Source organism: Podarcis vaucheri (assembly GCF_965113315.1).
Source record: "Podarcis vaucheri genome assembly, chromosome: 12".
NCBI classification, from domain to species: Eukaryota; Metazoa; Chordata; class Lepidosauria; order Squamata; family Lacertidae; genus Podarcis; species Podarcis vaucheri.
The window spans coordinates 9,526,329-9,539,496 of NC_138750.1; the positions used below are offsets into that span (position 1 = coordinate 9,526,329).

The 13,168-nt window shown below is 45.3% G+C and overlaps 1 protein-coding gene across 1 annotated transcript in view; it reads right to left on the bottom strand.

Annotated features, from left to right (window-relative positions):
• Positions 1 to 13,168, bottom strand: part of BMPER (BMP binding endothelial regulator) — a 166,405-nt gene that overhangs the window by 105,922 nt on the left and 47,315 nt on the right. The window lies entirely within an intron of this gene.

Below are 13,168 nucleotides of genomic sequence, written 5' to 3' on the forward strand. Positions count from 1 at the left end.
TAGTTTTTGTTATGTGAATGGTGCCACCGTACCCTCCAATATGTTCCAGTGCAAAACCAGGATGTGTTCCCGTGCAAGTCACATGACCCACATGATAGCACAGCACCCAAAAACAGGACCCCCTGGATGGGTTACGCCATGGACCACCAATTAGGAACTACTTCATTCCATGATAAAAAGGACTCACCTGGAGCAAAAGCTAAAACAAAGAAACAAGAAAACTGAAAGGGCCACTCCTTCTCTCTGAATAAAGTACCGGTAGATGCTATCATACTAGCTACCTGGTGTACACAGTGCATATATTACACCAGGTATCTAGTAGCCAGAATGATCTCGTAGTCACGGAGTTCAGGAATTTGTTTTATTTAACTAAATTTATGTACTGCTTGAGTGTAACAAAACCACTAAGCAGTTAACACTACAACTAAGGAGCTGAAATTTAACAGTGGGGCAAAAATTGTAGAGTGGCCTTCCAGTCTGTATGTCCTTAATGTCCTTGCTCTTGTGTTTTGCAAAGGTGGATAAATTTAAAGCACAACTGGAAATAACAGAAAAGTAACGTAACTTAATTATGCACTACTGGAGCCCTGTACTGTTGTTAGGCGTCTCTTCCTTTACTTGCAAGTTTCTAAATGCAGCTTTCTGTATGCATTGACTTACACCAACAAAGCTGTCCCCAGGCTTTCTATCTAAGGAAGTATGGTTTTCTGCTACCGTAATACCTGCCTGGCAGATTCCTTCTTAGAATGAACACCGCACTTGCGAGTGTTGCAGAGGGTCAGAAGACATGGCAGAGCATTTGCCTGTGTGGCTGTCACACAAAACATCTGTGACGTTAACGTATGAGAGTGCTGGAGGTGAAATAGTTAATCAGGTTACCCTATCAGAACCCAGGGGGTAGAGTCAGAGTGACTATAAAACCAGCTCTGGGAGGGGCAAAAAGGGGTGTTCGTGAGGAGTTGGGTGGTTGGTTGGAGTGGCAGTGAATTGGGATAGAGTTTGTGGGTAGGTTGAGTTAGGGTAGCGAAATAAGCTGAGTCAAAAACAGTTAGAGGCTGGGAAGACAAGTAAATATCTGAGAGGTGGTTTAGTGAGTGAGAGCAGGTAGCGGAAGTTATAGGTCTGGATAGGCACCCCATGAATGTAATTGACCGATACTGTTTATGAAACCACACGCTTGTTAAACTGCAATAAATAAACAAAAGTTTATGTTCCAATTTAACCCTGACTGGACTCAGTATTGTACCAGGTAGGGCCTGGGTGGTGGCAGCGGGAAATAAAGTGGTGGCACTGGGATCAATAGATGCTGAAATGTCCGGGGACCCTGTGTGATTGCCACAACATCTGCCATCCCAGCTGTAGCATTCGCTGTGTAGCTTTCCCAGGCACCTCTGCACTTGCTTTTCATATGGGGGGGGGCTCATCATGCTGGGATATGCCTTCCCCCACCACCTCTCTCCAAGCAATGACATTTACGTGCTAAATGTGTTTTATCTCACTGTGTAATAAATATAATGGTAGTAGTGACTATGTGGTAAGATGCACTGCAATACAGCTGGGACGGCGTAAATTTCGCTGTGCACTCTGCATTTTTCCACAAGTGACCTGTCCCTTGTGGAAAAAATGCATCCAAAGCTGCAGTCTGCAAGCCAGAAGGATCCTAGACTCATCATAAAACGTTTCGCAAACAAAGGCTCTAATCATTGACAAGCTGTTGCTTTTACTGCTTCCTACTACAAGTTGTGGGAATCTTCTAGACCTAAATCAATTTTTCAAACAAGTGGCCCCATGAGATACCACACACATTCCATTTGAAAGCAATTTATAAAAAGTGCCTCAGCAGCTGAACATAAATCCCCTGCACTCTCTGGACATGTCTGCAGTAATGTGCAATAGTTTCGTTCCCTTACGGTCATCAGGGGTTATTGTTCATTTATTTTCAAGGGGCTTCCAGAGGCTTTGTTTTTCTCCTCCGTCTTTTGCACCTCTTCCCTGGGAAACGGACTCCCCACCCCCCACCCCTAACACATTTTCTGAGGTGTCCATTCAAACAAATATATTTATGAACTCCAGTGAAGCCCCAAGCCAATAAAAAATGTAGGTTCTCATCAGGGCAGCCTGTTAATGGCCCACATTTATGGCCTGAACTGTGTAAACTTAAGTCTTTGCTTGTCAGTGGAAGCAATCAATCCTGGCTTGTTAATTAGGAAGGCTTTATGAACTGGGACTTGTCAACCTTTAACATCATTATGTGTGTTCAATAACACACACCCGCACCCACCCCAGTTTGTATACATGCTGGGGGTTGGTGGGGGAATACAAAAGGACCCTGTCCAGTAAATGTTGTAAAAGAAACATAAGAACAGACTCCATTGGGTCAGACCAGTGACCCATTTACCTCAACTAAGTATTCCCCATCAGAGCACAGACGAAGGTGATGGGGACACGAAGATGTATAATATTGATACTGGGGTCTATTATCTATACTCATGCTTAAAGAATTAGGATACAAGCCCAAAGCCACATCTTCCCAGGTTGTTTTTAAGAAAGTTCCACAGTTACCACTATTGTTCCTAATGGCAGAATGGTGAAAGCGGTTATTTGTTTAGCTAATTTTAATACATGGGAACAGACAAAACAGCATTAACCTATACAGAAAAAAACATTAAACCGCTTCCAATTTCGCTAACCATATTAGTCAACAGGTAACATAGGATGCAGGTGGTGCTGTGGTCTAAACCACAGAGCCTAGGACTTGCTGATCAGAAGGTCGGCAGTTCGAATCCCCATGACGGGGTGAGCTCCCGTTGCTCAGTCCCTGCTCCTGCCCACCTAGCAGTTCAAAAGCACATCAAAGTGCAAGTAGATAAATAGGTACCACTCCAGCGGGAAGGTAAATGGCGTTTCCATGTGCTGCTCTGGTTTGCCAGAATCAGCTGAGTCATGCTAGCCACATGACCTGGAAGCTGTTCGCCAGCTCCCTCGGCCAATAAAGCGAGATGAGCGCCGCAACCTCAGAGTCGTCCGCGACTGGACCTAACGGTCAGGGCTCTCTTTACCTTTAACACAGGACACCATTTCCATTCTTGGCCATGTACTTTCTAAGGGGCTTGGTATTGCCACATGGTGAATATGAAAATATTGTCTGTGACATTTGATCTTTGATGGCCCATTCACTTATGCTAATTATCATTAGGAATAAGAGAGAAATCCAATTCAGAGAAGTGTTGGCATTTGGAGCTAAAATGCTCAAAGGAAGTTGAACTTAATACTGAATCCCTATTGAAAAATCCCACAGGATGCTGGATATGATCACAGTGAGATTCTCAGTTTAGGGGAAAAATAAGAAAGCTATGTTTATTACCAGAAATGCATGCTTTGTAAGAAAGATCCTTGTTTTATCTAACTAAGGTGCCGGCAGAGATGCCTTGAGCTTAGAAGGTGAGAGATATATCTTTTATGAGATTGAAATAAAGTATGAGTTGATCACATTTTTAATGAATAAATTCATCACTCCTTTCATGTTAATCCCTTTATACTACATATAATTCTGTTTTAGTAGTCTGTTTAAGGTAGAATGCAACCCAGAATAAAAAATAAAACAATATTTTAACTCTATTTACAGGCTCATGGCGTAGACGAAGGAATTTTCCCCAGTGCTATAACGACATTGATACTGAGAAGTAATAATAAAAACTGGATTGAGTTCTTAAGGATGTGGAAAGATTGGTTCATCTGTCCAAAAAGGATAATTTAAAATCAAGATAAGAAGTCTGTGCACGCATGAAAGCAGAATCTCCTTGCTTAAAGCAAAGAAGAGTTTGGGGGCACTATGAAGACTTTCTCCCAAACCAACTGTGCCAAATATTTATGCGTGCACACCCTGTGAAAACCAAAAAAGCCATTCAAGTTCTTCACAGCCTCCCCTCCCTGCATCTTTCAGTAGGCCCGTTCAGTTTGCACCCTGTATCCCATGAATGACAACAACAAAAATCTGTGAAAGGTTTGTACCAGTATTATTTAAAGGTAAGAACCAGCTCAAAGCTAAGCCTGGAAGCAAATAGGAAGCCAAATAAGATTGTACACAACCAGAATAATATTTTCCATCTGGTCAGTCCGTGGCAAAAAAATTGGCAGCAGCTTTTGGATCAATTTCTTCAAGGCTGCCCATGAACATTACAGTAATCCAATCTAGAAGCTACTAAAGCATGAATGATCATAGCAATGTCTGTCTTTTCCAGCAGAACAGCACACATTAACTGGAGCTAGTAAAAAACAACAACCCACCTAGTTACTGCCACAACCTGGGCACTCAAAAACCGAAATAAATAGCCCCCAAACTGTAAACCTATATTATGAGAGAATTCAGCCCAACCTGAACTGAACACTCAAAACTAGATCACCCAAATCTCGTAACCAACTGGATGAAATTCCATTTTGTTGCCCTGCACCTGGTCCCTCACTGCTATTACGACAACAGTTCAGGGTTTTCAGTGGGATTTGGTGAAAATGAGAAATGGAGATGGTGACATTTCAGACCAGATCTTGATTTCACCAAGCAGTTTCGATGTTGAAAAGGACTGCAGCCTCAGACAAGAAATCCTCCCATGTTTATGTCAAGAGTTCCAGGTGTCAGAATTGGCCCCAGGAGATGAACGAAAAACAGATCAGGCTCTGTGGGACTCAGACCAGATGCTCAACAGTCATATCAGATTTGGGACCGAGACCCCCTGCAGACTCTATCTGAAGAGCTCCAGGAATGACGGTGGGATGAATAAGCAGCCAGGAAGCAGACAGAGGGGGTTTCAGAGCATGCTGGAAGAAAAGGCAAAGAACCTGAAGAGGATAAACTAGGAAATAGGAAAATCTGGAAAGAAAAAGAACAAGACAGACCTTGGTCACCTTGTTATAGTGTAACATCCTTTTCCATGAAGAAGATGAATGTGAGCAAACATGGCTATAGGCTTGTTGTCTTCTCATTGGCTATTCACTATGAATTGCCTGGCACTGCTACTGTTGTCTTTTACTCAACGCTTACTTAGTGGAAAACATTTAATTTAGAGACCTCCATACTTCTACGTACCTGCAAAGCCCTCAAGTTTACAGAAATCACTTCCATATTTTGGGGAGCCCCATTCCCCTTCCAAACTTATCAGTATTTGACCATCTAGGTTTGCTTTTACAGGGAGCAGGCCATTGTTTTGCTGCAATGTGGAGCACTTCTGTTCACGGTTTCAACCAGCCAGCCATCCATGTCCTATTCCAGGATACTCCATTCCACTTCTCCCTGGTTTTCCCCTCCTCCCCCTCCCCCACTAAAGATGCTCAGCATTCTGTGGCCATTGGACACATTTAATTCTCACTGGGATCTTTTGGAGCTTCCCCACCCCTCTTGGATTTCACTCCTAAATTTAATTGTTGCTGAAAGCCAGATGATTCCTATACATATGGGTGGCCATATTAAAAAAATAACCTTTACCCCACAAACATTTCTGAGAAGAGTGAAATCTGCAACAAATTGATGCAGTGTATTCTCACTTTCTAACATGCAGTTAAACTCTAAGCAGGGCATTCCACCCCACCCAGCCACATCCCTCCTGGTTATCTTTTACATATGACATGGCTTCCTGTGGCTACTGAGCATGCTCAGTCCTCACTAGGGAGTTTTGCCCCATTAAGGGTTTTTTTAATAGCATTTTGCATACTTCTAAAAACCTTTAGGGATTTTAGGGATACTTCTAGGGACGTGGGTGGCGCCGTGGGTTAAACCACAGAGCCTAGGACTTGCCGATCAGAAGGTCAGCGGTTCTAATCCCCACGACAGGGTGAGCTCCCGTTGCTCGGTCCCTTCTCCTGCCAACCTAGCAGTTCGAAAGCACGTCAAATTGCAAGTAGATAAATAGGTACCGCTCCGGCGGGAAGGTAAACGGTGTTTCCGTGCGCTGCTCTGGTTCGCCAGAAGCGGCTTAGTCATGCTGGCCACATGACCCGGAAACTGTACGCCGGCTCCCTCGGTCAATAAAGTGAGATGAGCGCCGCAACCCCAGAGTCGGTCACAACTGGACCTAATGGTCTGGGGTCCCTTTACCTTTGTAAAAATCTTTGCATTCTCCTCAAACATGCCGATTCCTGTCTTGTATTTTTTCATTGGTGCCATTTTGCCTCCATTTCTGTCAGCACTCACCACCTGAGTTTGCTATTAAAGAAGAGAATGCTAAAAATATTTTTTGGATGACTGAAGATTAAAAAAAACCTCATTTAAATTTTTGAATAATTGGAGATAAAAATAATGTTGTTGCCAAAAGCCGGAATGGAATTCTTTTAGGTTTCCTGTTCTCACCCAAGCCTTAGGCTCAACCTCCCACCTTATGAAATTCAACTTCTTCAGACTGCCTTATGGAAAAATCAATATACATATAAATACACATCACCTCAACAAAGGAAGTGAAGGGCATCTGAAATTATTTCCATCTAACTGGAGCTGAGTGAAAGGTAACAGCAGCAGTGTCTGACTGTTTGTAGTGAAATGGCATTAATGCCTTGATTTCTTCACTGATTTGGGATACCCTCTGCTACTGAAGCAGAAGAACTGGGTTCAAAATTGAGCAGAGATACTCAAGGAAGAAGGGATTATAGACAGCCTATTAGACAGGATGCAGCAATCCACAGAACCAGGTAAAGATGTTCTGGATGGGGCTGCACTCCCTCTGGAAAGAAAGAAAAAACAGGTTTGGAGTGGTGTCCTGGACCCAAGATGTTAAGGGCCTTAAAAATAATAAAGGAACTTATCCAAATTAATACATGTCCGTGTCCAAGAATGGTCATAGTTGGCGTACCAGCCATACTTGTTCAAAGGCACTGATAGGCCTGAGCCTCCAAGAACAAAGTTGGACCCAGGTGCACCCTCAAACTCCACCTTACCCAAGGTGTTTGCAACCAGCTGGGAGTTGTTATAAACCACAGAATCCAAGACAAGCTTCTTCAGGAGGCATGGACACACGACCACCAGTTTAAGGGCAGCAGGAATTGCAAGAGTCTCGTCCGCATCAACAGGCTGCATAAACTGAAATGGGAAGCATGGGAAGGCAGTGCCTTGCCTCAGCTGGAACTGCAAAGACATGTTGTTGGACGCTCACGCCCCACAATGGGAGCCAGCATGATTAATGGTCCAAGATGGTGGGAAGTGTATCCAGGAGGTGGGGGGTACAGGTTCCCTATCCCTATCACAAGTGAGACTGAGGAAGAAGAAGAAGAGTTTGGATTTGATACCCCGCTTTATCACTCCCCTAAGGAGTCTCAAAGCGGCTAACAATCCCCCACAACGAACACTCTGTGAGGTGAATGAGGCTGAGAGACTTCAGAGAAGTGTGACTGGCCCAAGGTCACCCAGCAGCTGCATGTGGAGGAGTGGAGACACAAACCCAGTTCACCAGATTACGAGTCTACTGCTCTTAACCACTACACCACACTGGCATATGCCGCTGGAGGAGGAATGGGATGCAAATACAGTGGTACCTCGGGTTACAGACGCTTCAGGTTACAGACTCCGCTAACCCAGAAATAGTACCTCAGGTTAATAACTTTGCTTCAGGATGAGAACAGAAATTGCACGGCGGCGGCACGGCAGCAGCAGGAGGCCCCATTAGGTAAAGTGGCACCTCGGGTTAAGAACAGTTTCAGGTTAAGAACAGACCTCCAGAACGATTTAAGTTCTTAACCCGAGGTACCACTGTATGATAATTAGCTATGTAATAGCTAAACCAATGGGGACGCGGGTGGCGCTGTGGGTAAAACCTCAGCGCCTAGGACTTGCCGATCGCATGGTCGGCGGTTCGAATCCCCGCAGCGGGGTGCGCTCCCGCCGTTCGGTCCCAGCGCCTGCCAACCTAGCAGTTCGAAAGCACCCCTAAGTGCAAGTAGATAAATAGGGACCGCTTACCAGCGGGAAGGTAAACGGCGTTCCGTGTGCTGCGCTGGCTTGCCAGGTGCAGCTTGTCACGCTGGCCACGTGACCCGGAAGTGTCTGCGGACAGCGCTGGCTCCCGGCCTCTTAAGCGAGATGCGCGCACAACCCTAGAGTCTGGCAAGACTGGCCCGTACGGGCAGGGGTACCTTTACCTTTACCTTTAGCTAAACCAATGGGAAATGAGGCAGGCAGTTGTTTCGCAGGACACCTGCCTGATATTCATCTGAATATTTCCTGCAGAGATGAAAAGTGACCTGTCTTTCCCCTCTTGCCTAGTCTGTTTTATAGCAGTAACCAAGTATATTCCCACCCACCACCACTTAATAGGCCAGCTGATTGCTTGCCTTGCTTCCGCACTCCCGGTTGGAGACTAAAACTAGAATGGTCTTCCTCTGAAGCCACTCAATAGCTCTGCCTCCTCTCCCAGCATGGCAGTACCTCTTATCTCCAAATACCTCACATGCCAGAACTCATACAGATTATAGTCTCGGTAACATGGGTATGTGGGAGACTCTGCAATTAAAAGGGCTCCGTTGTGGGCTTGGCATACTCTCTTTAAAGAAAAAACTTTGCCATGGTTACCATCCTTACATGAGAGCTGCTTTCTTGCCAAGCCTCCCCCCTTTTTATTATTTCTAAACAATTACAGTACATCAAAATGGGAAATAAATAATGAGATAATTGGAACCTGACTATTTAATATAGGCTACAAGGAAAGTCAGATCCTCAAGCTGAGGCTCCAAGACTTTGGCCACCTCATGAGAAGAGAAGACTCCCTGGAAAAGACCCTGATGTTGGGAAAGATGGAGGGCACAAGGAGAAGGGGACGACAGAGGACGAGATGGTTGGACAGTGTTCTTGAAGCTACCAGCATGAGTTTGGCCAAACTGTGGGAGGCAGTGGAAGACAGGAGTGCCTGGCGTGCTCTGGTCCATGGGGTCACAAAGAGTCGGACATGACTAAATGACTAAACAACAACAACAACAACAACAACAACAACAAGGAAGCACATGTGAAAGCCAAAAGTTCCAGCAACACTCCTCCATTATATAGGCAGGCAGACTCCTTCTCAAGCGCTTGCAAGTGTGGCTACTGAAGAATACACCTGATTAATATCACTAGTCCATCAATGGAGTGAACGCTTCAAGGTGAAGGGGGTGGGGGAAGGGAGAGCCAAGGCTTCTGCAAAATTGGCTCCACTAGAGCAAGCGCTACCACATTAATGCTAGATGGATAAATTATAGCAGGGCAGCTGGGCTACAGTAAGTGATCCCCATAACCCTGCCCTTCTTTCACACATTAATGTACTTCCCCAGAGAGATCCAGCCATTTAAATGCTCCTCGCTGACTGAAAGGCAATTATGCCCAGAACTGGCCCATACATTTTCATGTTTACCAGGAAGCCCTTAAGTCACCCAAAGGACGAGATTGCTCGTGGACGTGTTAATGGAACAGAGTGTGTTTCAAGTCTCTGACTTAAGAATGGATGCCATCTGGATCAGTAACAGCCAGCAACTTGTATCCAACATATGGACACTAAACCTTGGCGCACTAAAGCATTTTAGTCCGGCTTCTGCTGAGCAAAGGGGAAACCACCAAAGCTGTGGGCTCTGCAGAAGGCGTACTGCGGGCATGTGAAAATGGAACAATATGGGGTTGGGGGACAGAGAATGCGAGTACAGATAGGAACAGGGAAAAGAAGGATCACTGGTCATTATGTTAATAAGCCCAAGACCTCATTCACTAGGATTCTCATTCACTCAGGATGATTAGCATGGTGAGGTGCGAAATTTACTCTGGAGCAGAGATACAATTCACAGGTGACTTGCCACAGACAGACACCCAAGTCATTGCATCAAATGGCTACAAAGCCAGTACAGTGGTACCTCAGGTTACAGACGCTTGAGGTTACAGATGCTTCAATACAGATTCCGCTAACCCAGAAATAGTGCTTCAGGTTAAGAATTTTGCTTTAGGATGAGAACAGAAATCGTGCTCCGGCGGCATGGTGGCAGCAGGAGGCTCCATTAGCTAAAGTGGTACCTCAGGTTAAGAACAGTTTCAGGTTAAGAACAGACCTCCAGAACGAATTAAGTTCTTAACCAGAGGTACCACTGTAGCAGTCTCTGTACTGTGACCAGGGGCGCCGACTTATAAAAAATATTGGGGGAGCCCGCGAAAGCTCATGAATAATAAATAAGCTCATGAATATGCAGATAAAGTGGCGCCGCCTCCTCGTGAGCGAATAGGGGAGAGCGTGCTGCGCCTATTAATCAGCTCCGAAGGAAATTGGGTGGAGCTTTTGCTCGGGAGGGAGGGCAGGAGGCATGCAGCCCGACCCTGTGCATTTTGGGCTGGGGGAGGGGCGGCGTTGGCACTCTGCTGGAGGGGTGCCCGAGATTATTGGGGGGCGGAGCCCCCCAAACGAATTTTTGAGGGGGCTCGGGCCCCCTCAGGCACCATGGAGTCGGCGCCTATGAGTGACCTCTGCTCGCCTTAACTTGGGTGTGCAGGTTTTTTCATCACCGAAACATACCAGACTCTGTATGCTCTGTAAGAGGTTGTTTTCCAAAGTCTGGTTATCACCTGCTTGGCTGCCATAGCACTAAATCTCTCCTCAGGCCATTTCAATCAGGGCTTCCATTTGGGCAGAAAGTCTCTGCGGATACGTTGTAGGGGCAGGAGGAGCTGTGAGGCTTCATCAGTGGCGCAAGACACAAGTCCCCACAGCCCCCCTCTACCCATGCTTCCCTCTTCAGAGGGTAATGACTGCAGAAGGCTTCTCATTTTATGGGTGACATATTGGGCCGATGTATCAACTGCCGTTGGAGTGCAGGCATAGCTGCAGTCCAGGCTTAGCTACACCCTGGATCCTGCTCTAACCTTTTAATGTTGGGAGTGGCAGAACAGCAATGCCTGTGCGCCTTGGTTCCTCTCTATTTTCTAGCCCCCAAGCCACTGACCCACAAAGGCCAAAAGACAGAAAGAAAGGGGAGGCTAAGGAGTATGCGTTTTGCATACAAAAGTTCCCAGCTGGGAAAGACTCATGTCTGAAACCTTGAAGGGTCACTGCAGCCATTGCAATCAATACCGAGCAACATGGACGGGTGGTCTGAATCTGTATAAGGGAGCAAGAGTGTAGGGTGGAACTAGCTGTTAATCCTAGCATGGAAGATGCATGAAATAATGCGGTGAAATCACAGGTGGGCAGAGAGCAGTTTGCACTTACACTGTTCCCCTGGAATGTATAGCTTCTTGCCCCAAGTGAGCAAACAGGTGGCACAGCTGTATTAAAATGAATTTAGCTTTCAGAAACATTTTTCCTTCTGTATTCTAATTAAGCTGCTGTACTATTCCAAGTGCTGACTGTCAGAGACATTCCTGGGAATGGGAATTTTTAGTTAAATTAAACAGCCTTGTGTTTTTCCACCTATCTCCCTATTGCCAAAACCGAAGGGGAGGAGAACCCTTGCAGAGATGTATCTTTGGTCTCCCTCCTCCGCACTTTGGTTCTTCCTCCCTTACAGGAGTTATGCCGAATGACTAGCATCTGAAATCACAGTGGAAATCTAATTAGGGGTGGGGAAAAATACCTTTCATCTAATAAAGTCCTCACATGTTGCAGCATATCACTCACAAGCCAGTTCCCATACTATCGCATGACTAGATAGGTATCTGAAAACAGACATCCGCCCTACTTCTCCGATAAGAAATTTGCTGCCGCAATCTTCTTCTCTTTTTCAAGGGGTTGGGTGGGGAGGACACTCCAGAGCACAGGCAGCAAACTTCTGCAAGAATTCTTCGTGATGGCTGCACAGCTCATGTTGAGTTTGCACAGGTATGACCCTTATTCAAAGGCAAATAAGCAGGTGAGACAGATGAGGAGGAGTAAAGAAAACAGGAATGAAGAAGGCTTGGGGGAAGAGGGCTGCACTGCTCTTCAGTTTGCTGAGAGATTTCTTTCCACTAACCCACACCTAGTCCTAGTCCTCTGGGTAGGAACGGAAGGGGTGGGGAAGGAAACACTGACAAACTGGCAGCCTATTAATTGTATTTTAATCAATGTGCAACTTCTGTTTGATGAAGTTAAGGAGGCGCTGGAGAAGAGAAACAGCCAACTGCACCCCAAGGCAAAACCAAGCATGCACAGCCAATCTGACTTCAGCTATGCCGAACGTGATGAATGATTAATTGAAGCCATCGGGGCCCAGATCCTACAGGTTGCACAACATGTCTGTGCCATGTGCAAAGCTGCCAATTAAAAAAGGGGTTATAGGGTGCTTCTTCTTTAGCCTGTGCCAGCTATCACCCAGGGATAACCCTCCTAAAGGCACTTAAGTCAAACCAATTGGAATAATCTGAAACAAATCAGATTTCAAGAAATCTCAGACCACTGTAGAATACGGAATATAAAACTAGCTGCCTTGTATTGACTTAGCCCATCTACTCCCATTAACATGAGTTCACCAAGGTCTTTTGCCAGGGAACTACTTCCTCAGTTCTTTTCACTGGGGGTTTTCAGATCCTGAACCTGCAAAGCACTGAGTTAAGCACACTTAATGACTGAAAGTGTGCGTCTCTTCCAGACCCACTGCTTCCTAGTAAAATATTAGTGCACAGCATGTTCATCTGAGTTTAAGACCATCATACATGGGACATATTACAACCGAGTCTGAGCTTGGTCAGTTATTACCTTAACAGTGCAATCCTATCTGCATCTACTCAAAAGTACGTGTTGTTGAGTTCAACAAGAGGTTGTTCCCTGGTAAGGAATAGGACTGAAATCTACATGCTGTTTGTGCTTGTCATTTTCTTGACTTTAATGGCGTTTTATCACCCAAGCAATTATACACACTTTTTGCACTTTCTGCATTTGTAAAGCAAATTTTAAATGTATGTTTGATATAGGTAAAGATCTCAACTGTGGTGTATAACCAGGCGACCTGTCGTCAATCACGTGGAGAGGTATTTCACACACCACCTCAACTAACGTGCATAGCAGACTTGAAACAACTTGCCAACAAAAGGAATTTGGCCCTACCAAATTTTAATCTAGGTTTTGTAACAAATTCACTCACAGTTTCACTCATAAGGAAGAGAAAAACTGTTTTCATGTTATAAGACATGAATACATTCCACCCTGTAATGCTACACAGTATCTCTCTTTTGGGTTTCATATGTTAACATGTGCATAATTTTGTA